Source organism: Mercenaria mercenaria, chromosome 14 (genome assembly GCF_021730395.1).
Source record: "Mercenaria mercenaria strain notata chromosome 14, MADL_Memer_1, whole genome shotgun sequence".
In the NCBI taxonomy this organism is placed as follows: Eukaryota; Metazoa; Mollusca; class Bivalvia; order Venerida; family Veneridae; genus Mercenaria; species Mercenaria mercenaria.
In genome coordinates this window covers 38,148,806-38,164,753 of record NC_069374.1, presented here as the reverse complement: position 1 = coordinate 38,164,753, position 15,948 = coordinate 38,148,806, and the positions used below count along the sequence as shown (strand labels likewise).

The window sequence follows — 15,948 nt, the reverse complement described above, 5'->3', positions numbered from 1 at the left end:
AAATTTCATGAAGATCAATTGAAAAATACAGCCTTTATTGCATACACAAGGTTTTCCTTTGATTTGACATAGTGACCTAGTTTTTAATCCAAGATAACCTATATTCAAACTCGACCTTGATTTTATCAAGGCAATCATTCTGACTCAATTTCATGAAGATCAATTGAAAAATACAGCCTATATCGCATACACAAGGTTTTTCTTTGATTTGACCTAGTGACCTAGTTTTTGAGCCCAGATAACCCATATTCGAACTCAACCTAGATTTTATCAAGAAAATCATTCTGACAAAATTTCATGAAGATCAACTTAAAAATACAGACTCCACTGCATACACAAGCTAAATGTTGACAGACAGACAGACAGGCAGGCGCCGGACATCGAGCGATCACAAAAACTCACCTGAGCATTGCTCAGGTGAGCTAAAAAGGAAAACAGATTATAAAGTAATTCATATACACTATAAATTAATCAACAAATTATAAAGTAATTGATACACAATGTATATCAATCAACAAATTATAAAGTAATGCATACCCAATGCACTGGCGCCGGATCAGAAGGAAAATGCCTCTGTACATGTTATACCCTACCCCTAGGTATTCTATAAGAACCATGGTCATGAAGGGGTAAATATACTAACCCGTTTCAATCGTACATTTCTCGAATTAAACGTGCAGTTCGGTGAATGGGTACCTAGTATATTGAACAAGCGATAATTTATATTCCATCGTGCACCAGTCACCTTGTCTCAATATTCCATATTTCCGAGATTATCAACATATTTTATGCTTTCGTCAACTTGCGTGACCTTCCCTAATGAACATCCGGTCTAGAGGTCACGGCAGTGTGCACATGTTTGGCGAAATGTAAACAAACAAAAACAGAGTTAAAGAAAAATACAAATTTACACTAAAACTGGAAATGATGAATGAAATTCATCTTGTATATGATCTTTAATTTGAAATCGTACATTGGTCTGCATCTGTTCTGTTTATTTTATTCATTTTGCACATTTATGCTGCATTTTCACATTTTAGCGAACACGTGTAGTAAAATGACGATTGACATACATTTTCACAACAGCCAATCAGAATTGTTTTGTAATCTAGAACGGAAATTCACCAGGGAAGGTCAAGCAAGTTTTTTGTGTAACGTTGAAATAACTATAAATTACGCGTTGTTTTTTCTAAGAGAAGATGTATAGAAGAAATGTGACCGGGACACAATGGAAGATAATTCACCACATGTTTGATATCCATAATACACATTTACCGAACTGCGTGTTTTAAGTATGAAATGCGCGATTGAAACGGGTTAGTAAATTTTCCCCTTCATGACCATGGTTCTTGTAGAGTACCTAAGGGTAAGGTATATGTTCAGAGACATTTTCTTTCAGTTCTGTTGCCAGTGACCCAATGTATATGTAAATCAACAGACTATAAAGTAATGTACATATACCGTATATTATGTGAATGCACTTAAAGTAATGTTTATACATTGTACATATGAATCAACAGATTATAAAGTAATGCATTTACACTGTATACTTTATGAATCAACAGACTAAAAGTAATGCATATACACTGTATAAGAATCACCAAATTATTAGGTAATGTATATACACCGTATATATGAATCAACAAATTTTAAAGTAAAACATATGTATATACATTGTATACTATATAAATCAACAAATGATAAAGTAATGCATAATTCAGTGTATATAAATTTACAGTAATGTAAATGCAGGGTAAACTATATGAATCAACAGACTTTGAAGTAATGTATATACACATCGTATATATGAATCAGCAGATCATTAAGTGATGCATAGATGCTATGTGAGAATCACGTCAAATCTTGGGTATCAAAATGCAGCAGTGTGCATGTGTACTAAATTAATACAATTTCGTAAAACAGAACGGAGCATTTCTACTCATTAAGTAAAGTTCTTTATTTATAACGCACCAAGTACATCAGTTAAATGTACCGTTCTTTTCAAGTAAGTTAAAATAGATATTTGATGCCTAACTCGCATGTTGAATGGGACGCTTTTATGAACTGTTAGGCAAGATCTATAAATACTTTATACGCCATAATCATGTTTTTGTTTGTATATAAGTTCATTAATAGTCGTCACCGATAACCCATATAGGCGACTCCTCCAGAAGACTGTTAGTTATCATAGTGGCAGGATAATACAAGATACAGACGACGCTCCCATTCGAGAAGCTTCCCTGGTTCCCCATGTGTCACCCATTAACGGGACTCTTATCCCAATGTTAGTATATTTAGTTGGAGAAGCGTGGACTCGAACTCATGATGATTAAGATGACCGGGCAGCGTTTGCTCATAAAAATATCACTTTTTAAACCATGTTTAAGTCTGGAAAGGTACCTTCTAGTTTGAGCAATGAAATATAGACATACCCTACATGAACGTGTAGTAATGAATCTGACCAAGACTGGATACCTGGATAGATCTAGATTTTGAGGAGAGGTCATAGAAGGTGACCGGAAAGTATTCAAACTTAGAATATTTCACTATTTTGACCATATCTGGAAGGTTTTCGATCTAGTTCGAGACCTTACCACCTGAACATACTATACATGTAAATGAAGGTATATATCCTTGATACAGTCTGAAATCTGGAGTAACTCTAGAGGCTATGGGGTAGGTCATACATTGATGTATTGTAGTATATGTTCAAGTCCCTACATGCTTGATACAATATATGGATGTGTAGATAGATGATTCCGCTTCGAAGACGCCTTTGACAGACGGACAGACGTTCAAATTTTGCGGATATAAGGGCAAGATACGTATCTCAAAATTTTGATATATTAACTCGAAAATTCGACTAAGTAACTTGAAATTTCGAGTTGATAAATACTATACACCTGGCACTAATGCTCTTCCGTACAACCTCCAGGTAACGAGCTTTTACAATACAGAAAATGTTAAACTGTTTCAAGTGAAGTGACATGAAATTCAAGGTAGATAAGCTAATTCTCTATGTATGTTAAAAGTTATTGCATTATTGACAAAAATAAACAAACTGGGAGGTGAACATGTACATGACTACAAAAATGCTTTTTTTTTTTTTTTTTTTTTTTTTTTTTTGTCTTCATACAGTATGTTCCTAAACTTCCTGACCTTTATACAACTATAATAATAGATAAAGCCTTAATTCAACAATAACTTTCCTATATCTTTGTCAATTCTACAACTGTAAAAACTTTCTAAAATTTAAAAGACAGATGCATTAATTTTAATAAATATGAAGTTTTCATTACATTGATTTTTAAGAATGTACCAATATGTACGTATACGACTTGTTTGTAACTTATACTGAGCAAGGTCCTTTTATTTTCTGTCTATACGACTTTTTCGACCTGACAACCCATACTTAAAATACACTAAGAAAATTGAAAAAATGACGAGAATATCTTACCTGTTGCAGGAATAATTAAACAGATAACTATCAAAATCATATCTGAATGTTTCCACGTCCGCCTTACTAATTTCACCAAATTTAAAATTTGAAATTCTACGATTTATAACGTCTGTTAATGACATTTATTCTAGGAATAGTATCTATAAATTTCATGATGTCATGTCTATAAAAATTCCCCTTTCTCTTCCGTTTGCATTTTAATTCCGTTATTCGAGCGATAAACAATGTTTCGTCTTGTCAGCAGATATAAAATAGTTCGATTAATATTGATCGAAAATCGTTATCAGTAAAACATTAATAAGCATAACCAAAGGTGATAAATGCATTAGAAAATTGATTTGAAAATTATTCATACTTCCTATTTCCCTATAATGTTGTAATACACTCTATCATTGTTTAACTTATTGAATTGAAATGCAATTTATAAAAGTATGTGTTTTTTTTTTGTTATAGTGAACGACTTTCTATATTTCCATTATTTATATCATGAGGTGTCGGTCTTGAATGACTTTTTATGTTACAAGTTAGACATTCTAAGTTATGTGACCCAAGAGAGTTGGGGCGGTGACATTGATATCATTTGTTAAAAATAGGCGTGTGAGTGGTCTAAATAAGATATTATGTTACAACTCGCGGCATTTTCGGACTTTCTGTGATGTAAGTAGGATGATTTGTGAGTAATAACTGTCGTAAATCGGTGTTAATTTCATGCGACTTATCTACTGATCGACGGTCAATTATTTCAGTTTTTCTTAATTGATTTGCATGTCTCTGCCATGATAGTAAATGTATCTCTATCTTTTTGGTTAGTGGACCATCACGAGAAATAATTCTACCACCTACCTCGGTTATCACACGCTAGAAAACTCTCGCCAATTTCGAAATCACGGTATTTTTTTCGGCGAACGCCGTCTAAATTCGTTTTCGTTATCTATGCCACGTGACTTCAGTTTGCAAATCAAACTACTTGATAACGCATTATAGATAATTTATCAAAATGGAAGATTTATGCAACACTCTGCCTGATTGGACGAGAGTGTCAATTTCTTTCACTCTGTTGATTATGCTACGCTGAGTGAAATGTAGACAAAGCGTTTATCCTAAACGACGCTGTTCAGTTTTAAAGCTAACTTTGGCGCAGTATATTTAGCAAGAATATTGATATATCTCAAAATGATAAGTAAGTTTAATAAATATGATAAAAACCTGTTCAAATACCAACATATATCAAATTTAAGAAAGAGCTGAATACGGTCTGCGTATCACATGAATAAGGGTGTGATAAGAGTCTTTTATGTAGAGAAGTGCTTTTTAAAAGATTTTCCTTGTTACAATTGTCGTCTGTATATGAAAAGGTTTCTTGCTTTTGTGACTTATTCAGATTGCATATTAAAATGAGTACTTGTTTGCTTTGGTATATTTGTTATAAATTATTTGACTGATTTATTACATATGAATATTTTTCTTTAGTATGGTATGCAAATATTGAACTCAGTTGAAATCTGTTTTATTATATATATGCTATATAATGACTGAATCTCATTACACTGAAATGAAGGTACGCTGCATACAGTTTATCTATGTGATAGGCCTACGGTCAAACTTTGCTCATGAAACAGAAATATTGAAACAATTACTATCGTATGTTTTGCTTGGCCTTCACTTTTTTATAGGTGTGACGTCATTGTCCAGAGATTCATGAATAGCGAATATGCATTTGTTAAAGCGGGATCAGTTGGCCTATTTTAGAAATAAATAAAAATAATAAATAAAAAAATCCTTTAATTGATTTTTTCTCATGTATTCTAATCAAACTTGATTTGTAGCATCTTTATTAGGCCCGCAGCCAACTTTGTTCAGCTGGGACATTTGACCCCTTTTAGGGGCTGCTAGAGCTAAAACTAGAAATGCCTTTATACAGCGTCTCATGAACAGCTTGGTGGATCTTTGTCATACTTGGTCTGGAGCATCATTATAAGGTCCTCTTCCAAATTTATTTATATAGGAACTTGGGCCCTATTAGGGACCACTATAGCTAAAAGTAGATATGCCTTTCTTCGCATTAACCACTAAAATGTAATGGATTTTTATCAAACTCGATGTGTAACAATATCGTAAGGTCTCCTGCTATTTTGTTACAAATGGGGATAGGGACCAATTTAGCTAAAAATATAAACACGTTTAATGACCTCTTCTCATGAACCGCTTCATGAATCTTCATCAAACTACTGCTGTAATTATTCGTCTAAGGATAAACGAAACAAAATTGCAACCCTACGAAACCTTTGCGAATAATTAAAAGAGAACCATTTAAATTGTTAAAGTGCGGTGTTTAGTTTTGCAATTTGAAAAATGTTAGATGAAAGATGAATATTAGATGAAAAATTCATAAACTTCTTTCCTTATTACAATTCGCCGACCATCATTTTTAAAGATATTTCTTGTTGGTCATCATTTGCTCATCAGACACATATCGTTTTGTTTCAGCCCTGACAAGATCTAGTCTACATCCCAGAAAAAGTTTCGTGGATTACTCGTTAGTTGTGCTGGGTGCTGTGTAACGACAGTTACAAAAAAAGGACATTTAAGTTTCTAATCTAAATTCCCCGTTTCGAAAGTCATATACTTGCCTTGAAAGTATCTGCAATTTTTTCTGTGCAAGTCCGTTTGTACTTGTATAAAGGAAATTTAAGATGCAAAATGCCATTATCTTTCATGAGGTTTGTACAATAAAATATTTGCACAGAACTGAAGTCCATTGTCACTAACGATTTGTGCACTAGATAATCCGTTTCTAGCAAATACTGTACATGTACGCAAAACATGTGCTGTTATTTCGGACGTAAAACTTTTCATTTAAATAACTTCTGGCCATTTCGAATGCACATCTACAATTATCAAAAACATGGGGTATTTCTCAACAAATATCTCTTCATTGACAGATTCTTTAAAGCCTCCATAAATTCTCAGATCTCCATTTGGCTTGACAAATGGAACAATTGGTGATGCCCATTCGGATGTGTTCCTTTTTGAAATAATTTCTTGTTCCTGTAACATGTCCTGTTCTTTCTCCATGAATATGGCACTAGTTTCTTTAAGTGATATGGTAGCTTGCATACCTTTAGCTTTCCCAATGCCCTCAGAAAACATTGAGTCGTAACGCTTATGTATGTGGTTTAATTAAACGATTTTATACTGTTTGATTGTCAATAGCATTCACCAGCACAATACTATTCCAGTCAAGATTGACATGATGTAACCAATCTTTGTCAATCAAGATTGGTCTGTTGCCCTTAAGAACACAAATCTTCTCTATCTTTGATTGGCCATTGTATTTGATATTTACCGAGTTTTTACCTGTCTGCTAATTTTGCTCTCAGCGTCCATTTTCGCGTTTCCAAAGTATTTTCGGAATTCCTGTATTGACATCAGAGATACAGCAGAGCCTGTATCAAGTTCCATTTCGGCAGGTTTGTCACCAGTTTCCGGTGCAATTCATAGTTTATCATTCGACCGTACACTCAATTGACAAAATATGTCACTTTCGTCGTCACAAACCGAACTGACGTTTGACGAGTTAGCTTTGTTTAATTTGCACATTCTTTTTGTATGTCCAGTTTTCTTGCAAATGTAACACATTACATAAACATTTGCTTACCTGAATTACTCTTTGCTTTGAAATGTCCATGCGGGAGAACAAAACACATGATAAGTCATAAACATTACATGTAATATGCGCGTTTATTTTCTACTGAAAATGAAATATTTGGATTTTTAAAATATTTGGATCTAAATTAATACAATATTTGTCTGTGTAATAGTTGCAAAAAGAACGAAATTTATTGTAAAAAATAAAATTTGAAATTGTTCTCGCGCCTTTTTTGGAACAGTAGTGTAGGAAAAGTTATAACAATGGTGTCAAAGCGTGTTACATGACGTTTTATGTCATGTACTAGTTAGATATTCTAACGTCTAGGTAAACTAGCTACAGACTGTCCTTTCTTTCATATCCTTAGGACGGCCAGCACATATCTATGCAATCTCGCCAGGCGTATATATGTTTTTGATAACACAGAAAATGACAACACTCGACCATCAGCTATTTCCGGAAGTAAAGAAAATGAAAGTAGAAAAATTTGTAAACGAAAACCGTATTTTGATTTGTAGATAGTCAGGGGTCAAGCGCAGGCGTCACCGCGTCTAAATGTATGCGCGTGGACTTTTTTTTTTTGCTATTGGGGATTCAATTTTCAGCACTTTCTAAGCCCCCATCACACCAAAATAGTTCTCAAAACGTCCCAGCCCGTCCTAAAATATTGTAAAACAGGCTGCAATCTGGCTAGAACATTTGTACTTTGGCCGGAAAATATCCATAATGCGTAATTAGCCAGTCCGTCTTACTGTAATTTTTTGAGTAGGCTCAAAGTTCTGGAGCATCATTCCCGTTCAACCCCGTCCGAGCCAGTCCTTAAAGTTCTTAGACAGACTGTAGAACGTCGCTACTACGTCTGTTCCGTTGCCACACAGTTTGAGCCCGTTCGGCTACATTTTTTAGAACGTACTGAATACTAGCTTGGTGTGATGGGGGTATAACAAATTGAAATTACCTGGGCTTTGGTACGGCATGTCAGCTTTTCATCTACGAAAAGATATTAGAGCTCGGGATAAACACAAATCCCACAGGGGTCCGTAACGGACCAAGGGTACATTGATAATTTTGGACTTCATCAAATCGCTCAAGAGGTCGTTTTTGATGTTGTCAGTATATGCATCGGATGTAAAATATAACCGTATTTGAGAGCTGCAGACCTAGACATTTCAGAAATATTTTCGAAATAAATTTCGTGTAATATATGTTGATTCTACGGAAGCGTGAAAGGGCCATCAGACGCCAATACGTTTTATTAAGTTAAGGCTGCAGAAAGGATATGAACTCCACTTACTTTATAACCGTAACGGTTTTTCGATATTTTCTAGCATATCAGATTTTCAGAGACTTATATTTCCCCAAAGAACTATATCGCTACTTTAGAAATGCAAAAAGAAAAGGCGAGTTAACTTTTATATATTAAGAAAACTACAGTTCGTTAAATACAAGCGGCTTTAAGTGAACTGACGAAATATTAACAATGTATTAACGGTAAATGATGAAATGAATTGACATGAAAGTGTTGAGAGACATAAAGGGATTTGAAAAGAAATGTTAAAGCAATAGTCAGATTTTTTAAAACATGTAATAAATTGAAACGTTCAGGTGATTACGGACATGTTCATGTAACGACACTGAGCTGAAGTACATGGAAGGCGAGACTTTTCATGGTCACGACACGGCACTTAAAGACTCCTGATGTGTCTATGAACAGATCTTTTTGACGCATAGAATTCAACCAAGCACAATAATAGCATACTCGGTTTGACTGAGTCAAGTTATGAGAGGTAATGAAATGTGCAACACCCCTCACGCCCACCAGCACCAGCTTAAGCGGACTTATTTTATAGTATAAATTAACGTTCTTCTTGATTCCAAAGAACCAGAAAATATTACAACACTGAGTCCAAGTACGGGGAGATTTTTACGGCCACCGCACGGCACTTAATAGAGTTATTAAAATCTATAAAAAGATCACATAGAAGCATAGAATGCAACCGAACATAATAATTGCAGACTTGGGTTGACTGAGTCCGTTCTTGAAAGGTAATGAAATGAACAACACTCCTCAGTCCCATAGGAACGGCTTAAACGGGATTCTAAAAAAAAAGGTATTGAATTTCTTTCCAAAATACTAGAAAATATAATAACTCTAAATCCAAGTATTCGGAGGATTTTACAGCCGCAAAACGGCACTTAAAGATTGTTGTTGTGGTAGTTAATAAAATCGCAAGCCTTCGTTCTAGAGGGGACAGGTAGATAAATATGCAACTTAAACTTGTAAAACCTTTAATTTGATTCACTGGCATTTCTAAAATGAATAAAGACATATTCATGTTAAAATGTTTTATGAAAGAAATGTAAAAATATGCATGTGATAAAACTTCATTGTACGTCAAACTAAACATAAACACACAAAGCAATGAAATGACAGCAAAATGTATTAAATATATGTTGTAAAATATCACAGTTTCAATGTAATGTAGAGTCTGAATGATATATGTCGTAAACGTCAATTTTCATGTAATAGAAATTAGGTATATACCATTTTTAAATGACAAATGGCAGTATATATATAGATACATAAGGATAGCGTAAAAACGGTTGGGTATTAAACATGTAAAAATGTCATGTGGAGCTTGAATAAAACATTATGCTGTGAGCGTCAATATCTATAATATTAATAATAAATACATTTCTGACGAAACTTGAACAAAGTACTCAACTATCCATAAATTTAAGCTTATATAAGGCATAAGATTTTCTTTAATAATATATTCAATCAAAAATGATCGTTATATAAAATACATCTACCTACAATAGTCTTCAAATCATCATTCTAGAAGACATCCACTATATATATGACTTCATCATGATTATAAAAAAACTCACCAAATCTTCTTCTATACTTCTGTCATTTATAATTTCGATTTAAAATATATAAAAATGATTTCGACACTATAATAATTCTGTTAGAACTACGTTTGCTAAAAGACTTAGTGTTATATTAGTATTCACTGATCTAAAACAGTGCGATGAAAGAAATTAAGAAGCTTTTGTATTTTGGATAAAAAGACAGTTGATAAAGTTAGCAAGAAAATAGTATAGTATATGCAAATGAAACTGAACTTGAAATTCAAAAATGTTGATAAATACTAGTGGACATTTATGAAAAATACTAGACGTAGATACAAGATGTTCATTTGCGTGGCACAGCATTTGAAAAATAATAAAAAAGCATGTCTTAACAACTGACGAAACTTCTTGTTTATACATGAATTTTTATCCAGTTAATCTATGCCCGATCCAGTGAAAGAAGTAATTATTTATGCAAAAATATAAGATGAATAAAATCATTGAATTCTGCCATTGAAATTTTACTTTTCAAGCTGATTTTATTTCCGAAACTTTTATCTTATTTTCTAAAGAAAGCTATGCGAAACTTTAAACACTTTGAAACTAATAAAGTGCGCAAACAACAACCCTAACTAGTATGTCGACTACATTACCATCAAAAGAATAAAGTCTTCTATAAATCATTTATAGATAATTCTTTTTCACGTTTCGGTGTCATTTTGGATCAGTCCGCATTTTTATGACACTTGTTTTTTTTACAGGATATAAACACTACATTTATTTATACATTTAACTATCCTAATAAAACATGTCATGGTGAGTTCTACTGTGTGTAGGGGTGTGATTATCCTCTGGGTGATAAAGACAGTTGTTGATGAAAAGCTGACCTCTGACTAATTCTACGTGTTTTCCTGCTTTACGTTCTCGGTCCATTATTGGTTTAAGTGATTCCCTTCGCTTCTCTACGGCTTTTGAAAACTGAAAATAAACCTTTAAATAATACATAGCAAAGTTACGATTGAATGTTTCCACGAGTTTTTTTTATTTAATACAGTACAGAGAATGTTTACGACCTAAATCATCACCACAATATACCAGACCAATTACGGCAAAGCGCCTAGCAGTACAATTAGTTACGATGCTGCTTATATATATACGCCCGATTCGTACTGGTTCAACATTTGCATATACTCAAATCTCTGTTTTGATGTCTTGTTGCTTGATTGGGACCAGAGAACTTCTGAGAGAAGCAATATTTTGAGGATATATTGAATATATATAGTTTGCATTAAGGGATATATTTAAATTCAGAGCAGTTGACGATCCACTAGGATACACATTCGCATTATAAATAATTATATGGTAACTAGTTTGTTAACAAAAAAGATGACTTTGTAGACATTTCTCATTCTCATTTCTATTGAAATATGAACAATAATCAACATCTTTCCCCCCAGTGACGCAACAAAATATTTCACATGCAAATAATTATCATATGTATGCTGCAAAAATGATACTTGGTCACAGGGAGGAAAGTGTAAAAATGAAAAAAGAAACAAAAAAAAAAAAACAAAAAAAACAAAAAAAAAAAAAAAACAACTACATACAGGGTGTAAGCAAACGAATTTTACATTAAATATTTTGACACTTATTGCATGTGTTTCGTAAGTCTTGCATTTCTACAGGTTTACTCGTTTTTGTAAATATTTCAAACATAGAAAACGCTATAATAAATAAATACTGGACATAGAAAGTCAAGCTTGAAAGAAGACTGGTCCTGATAAGTATATTTTATGAATTTTTTCAATCAGGTCTGCTACCTCTTGGCAATCTAAGTCCGTCGGTTGAGTGTCATCAGGATTGAGACAACTGCGTCTGTCCCAAGGCATGAACCAAGCAAGTGACTTAGACATATACAGTTAGATTTATGTGTCTTCAACCTAAACATGACAAAGAAATACAGACGAACTTTTATAGGAAAAGTGTCACTGTGGTGCAAATGCTTTTTTAAAAACACTTTGTAGGACACAATTATGGCACACCTATAATGCATTTTAAGAGCATACTTTGCTTTAGTTCGAACTGAAGAACCACTGGATCCAACATTTTCAATTCTAACAGAACTTCACTAGACACCAACTCCTGAACTGACCCTGGTGCCTTCAGAACCAACACTGACACCCTCAAAACTAACACTGACACCCCCTGAATTAACACCAATTCTCCCACACGTCTGAAAGCCGACCGAAATAGTTGTTACGACCTCCAAAGAACAAACACTGACGCCCTAAGAATATCTACATAAATATTGGTACTAGCTAGTAAATTCTGTTCCACTGATATATTGGATCAGTCGGTATTTTATTCATACCACATTGTATTATTATGCTGTTTTATTCTTTTTTGCACTGGATTAACAAAAAGCATATTTAAATGTTTGCTAGGCATTAAAAAGTATAGGCTAAATGTGCATGACTCTGTGGCATAGCCCCTAATATTTAAGCACAACAGGACTGCGCCTACAGATAATTTCGGAAACAGAAAAACCAAACACACCAAAAATGCAATATTAAGGGACCTTAAAAAGAGCAAACAATGCATCTAGAACGCGCCCATATGTGTCAGAGCAGTTGACAATCCGCTAGGATACACATTCGCATTATAAATAATTATATGGTAGAGATAATTTATACGAACTGAATCACCAAATAAATATTTCCTGATAGACTGAATTAAAATGATCGAATTATCCCTTTTCTAAATGCATTGTGAAACGAATGTTCATCAGTACAAGTGTTACCGGAATTTGTTTCTGCTTTAAATATGTTTAAGAACAATATTAGAAAATATGTAAGACCCGTCTTAACAGTTTGTGTTCCGAATATATGAACTAAATACAGTGTGCGTAACTAAAGAAGTGATACGTAATAGCACAGGAATAAGATTTAAGAAAGTTTAGTGATCAAATATTTGCTCGCACTCTATCATACTTTATTTTGGGAAGATAATCTTTTTATGATTAAATGACAGCAAGAAATATTTGATTAATTGATAACAAAAAGATTATAAAATAATTTGTTCTTTTAACAAATGAAATCAAATACACGCAGTGATTATTTGTAAACACAGTACAGAACCTAACACAAATATTGCAGACTATAGGTCTGACTGAGACTGTTTATGAAGATAATGATATATGCAACACCCTAAAGCCCTTTACTACACGCTAAACGGCATATACATAAATAGCGAAGTAACTCTATGATTATAAAGAACCTACAAATCTAAGAACACCGAGTCCGAACCATTAATATAAACACTAAAGACTTCTTGTGATGTTATTTTTATTTTATTCAACTTGTCTTTCATTTCATGTCAGTCTGTGTAGACAGACCGTGAGGGAGGTAACCATAGTCACGAATTGGTACTATTTCCTACCATCCCTGATTAAGAGATACATGTATTAATATCCAATTTCACAAGCCACTGGATAAGTAAACCATTTATTAGTCCCCTACCGGTAAAACAACTGACAGAACAATAGAAATGCCCTCCGTCCGTCCATCAGTTCATATTTCTGTCCACATATCTGGATCATGCAATTACTCAAACAATATTCAAGCTAAGTTCATATATCTTGGTGTGTGAATAGTGTGCGATAGTAAATTATACATGTATATGGCATGCTTGTAGGTCAAAGGTCAAGGTCACTATTGAAGGTCAAGCAAAATTTGTTCCCGCTCCAAAACTTTAATATGCATTGATGAATTATCTTACCATTACAAATACATATTACCAGTAATGAGACCACGTGTCAACACATGACCTATGCTTAACTAATGGAATTCTTCCTTCTGTTTTGCCTCTGCAATGCTCAGTCACTTGTTATTATGTGCTTAAAGTATTTTAATATTTATAATTTATACTTAAATCAAGCATTTTTAATCAATTTGAATCATATCTTTCCTGCCATTTGAAACATTCTCGGTCAACTGTATTCATTTATTTAATACAGAAAATAAAATAAAACTCAAATGTTAATACTGCATGCCAGGGAAATCATTCAAAAGAGTCAGCTGAAGAGTGCATACATAGTGATAAGAGACAAACGTAATAAGAGTCAAATATTATGTTTGGTGTAATCTTCGCATCGGGTTATATAAGATATAGACTTACATTTGTCTGTCATCTGTATGTAAACATACAAGGATGTCATTACCATACTGCATTAAAAATAGTATGTAGGGTCAGAAAAATAGTATGTAGGATCGAAAAATTGTATGTGAGATCGGTTAATAACTCTTAAGTTTTTAGTACTTTTTAAAAGAATTTGTAAACACACACAGTTGAGTAACAGGTCAAAGATAGCAATATGATAAAAGTATACAAACATGATGATGATGACTATCATGATGGTGTTCCTCCGGATGCTGCCGTATAGGAGGCAGATTCGGCCTGTACATAGATCCCGAACTGTCGGTGGCCATATCGTCATTCTCGTCTGGAAAGCTCGCTGAAATTCCTCGAGATTCTATGTATGTGCTAAAATAGATGATACACCTTTTGGGTGCTTATTGGACATCTGTAAATATTCTAAAAATGAATTATTTGCATTAGCAATCAAAACAGGTTTGCCGTTTGATATTACAGGTCAAATAAATAATTCATCAGTTCTATTCTGGAGTATGTGGTGGAAAGTAGGGGGTGGAGGTAGGGGTGGGGAGGGGGTGGGGGGGAGGGTGGGGGCGTGTACTAATACAGTTTGCAAATTATTGCCTTTCACTACCGTTTTGTCAAATTAAAACATTAATCATGGCTTCGTTTAAAATAAATGTTAATGCATCGTTTGTAGACACAGGATTACAGATATGTTTTTCTGATTAAAGCTTTTATTATCACTAAATTTATTGATAATAAAACCTATGAAAACAATCCCTATGGATATTTATTAAATATATTTCTGATTATATTTAGCTTTCAAACACCAAAATCTGATTAGAATAAAGCCACTGCCACATTAATAAGCCACAGGTTCCATCAACAAAATACGAATGTTAATTACTATTTTAACGTACACATATTCTACACTCCACAAGCTTACTGGCGTAAAAGAATGTATTTTGTGACACTTGTTCTAAAATCAGATTTGCTCCCAATCTAGATGCTTTCACTTACTCTTTAAATTAAACAAATGCAAGAGTATAAGCATTGTACAGCAAATAAAAGTCAAAACTTTATAACATACAAAGTTACCAGGTCGTTATAAGGAGATAAACATGTACATATATAGAAGGAAAATAAAACAACCAAGTTATGGGTTAAAAGGCTTGACTGTTATCAGTTCAGGAATATGATACAACAATTTTACTATCTATATATTATACAGGAAATGACATAGAAAGCTCTAGGTGCAGTGATATGATAATGTCATAGAGAGCATTTAATTTGATGATATAATGGAAATTAAACTACTCACCAATTAATACTTCTACGATTTAGCATCTTACAGCTCGGTCCTGACTTACAAGATGCATTTTAGCATTTGTATGCAAACTATTTAACACATTTGGTTTTAACTTTTATCCTGCTAAATTTCTTAAATGGACTGGTCTTTCATTCATTTTGGATACAACCACTTATGATTCAAAGGGGTGTCCACATAAAATATACTGACTGAATAGTGAGCAGTGCAGATCATAATAGCTTGCACGGATGTGCAGGCTAATCATTGTCTGCATTGGTCGCAGAGGCAAAATCACTTGCTGCCAGCAGGCTAAATGTTAATACCACTCAAATACTAGTGTTTGATGAATTATCCCGCGTTAAGAATTTAATAATAATAGTGTCTTTTCACTAAGCTAGAAGTCTTTTAATACGATTTGCAATTTGAAATATATAAATATAATCGTGTTTTGAAAAAAATAATCAGAAATACATTATTATTATGTTATGCTGTAACTTGCAGCCTTTTTCATTCAGGACA

The 15,948-nt window shown here is 33.5% G+C and overlaps 1 long non-coding RNA gene across 1 annotated transcript; it reads right to left on the bottom strand.

Annotated features, from left to right (window-relative positions):
• Positions 1–9,381: 9,381 nt before the first annotated feature.
• On the bottom strand, positions 9,382–14,679 carry LOC128548456 (uncharacterized). The gene is made up of 2 exons (XR_008367057.1): positions 14,357–14,679; positions 9,382–10,943 (listed from the first exon to the last, which is right to left on the bottom strand). It is a non-coding gene; the product is annotated as an uncharacterized LOC128548456 (long non-coding RNA).
• Positions 14,680–15,948: the final 1,269 nt, after the last annotated feature.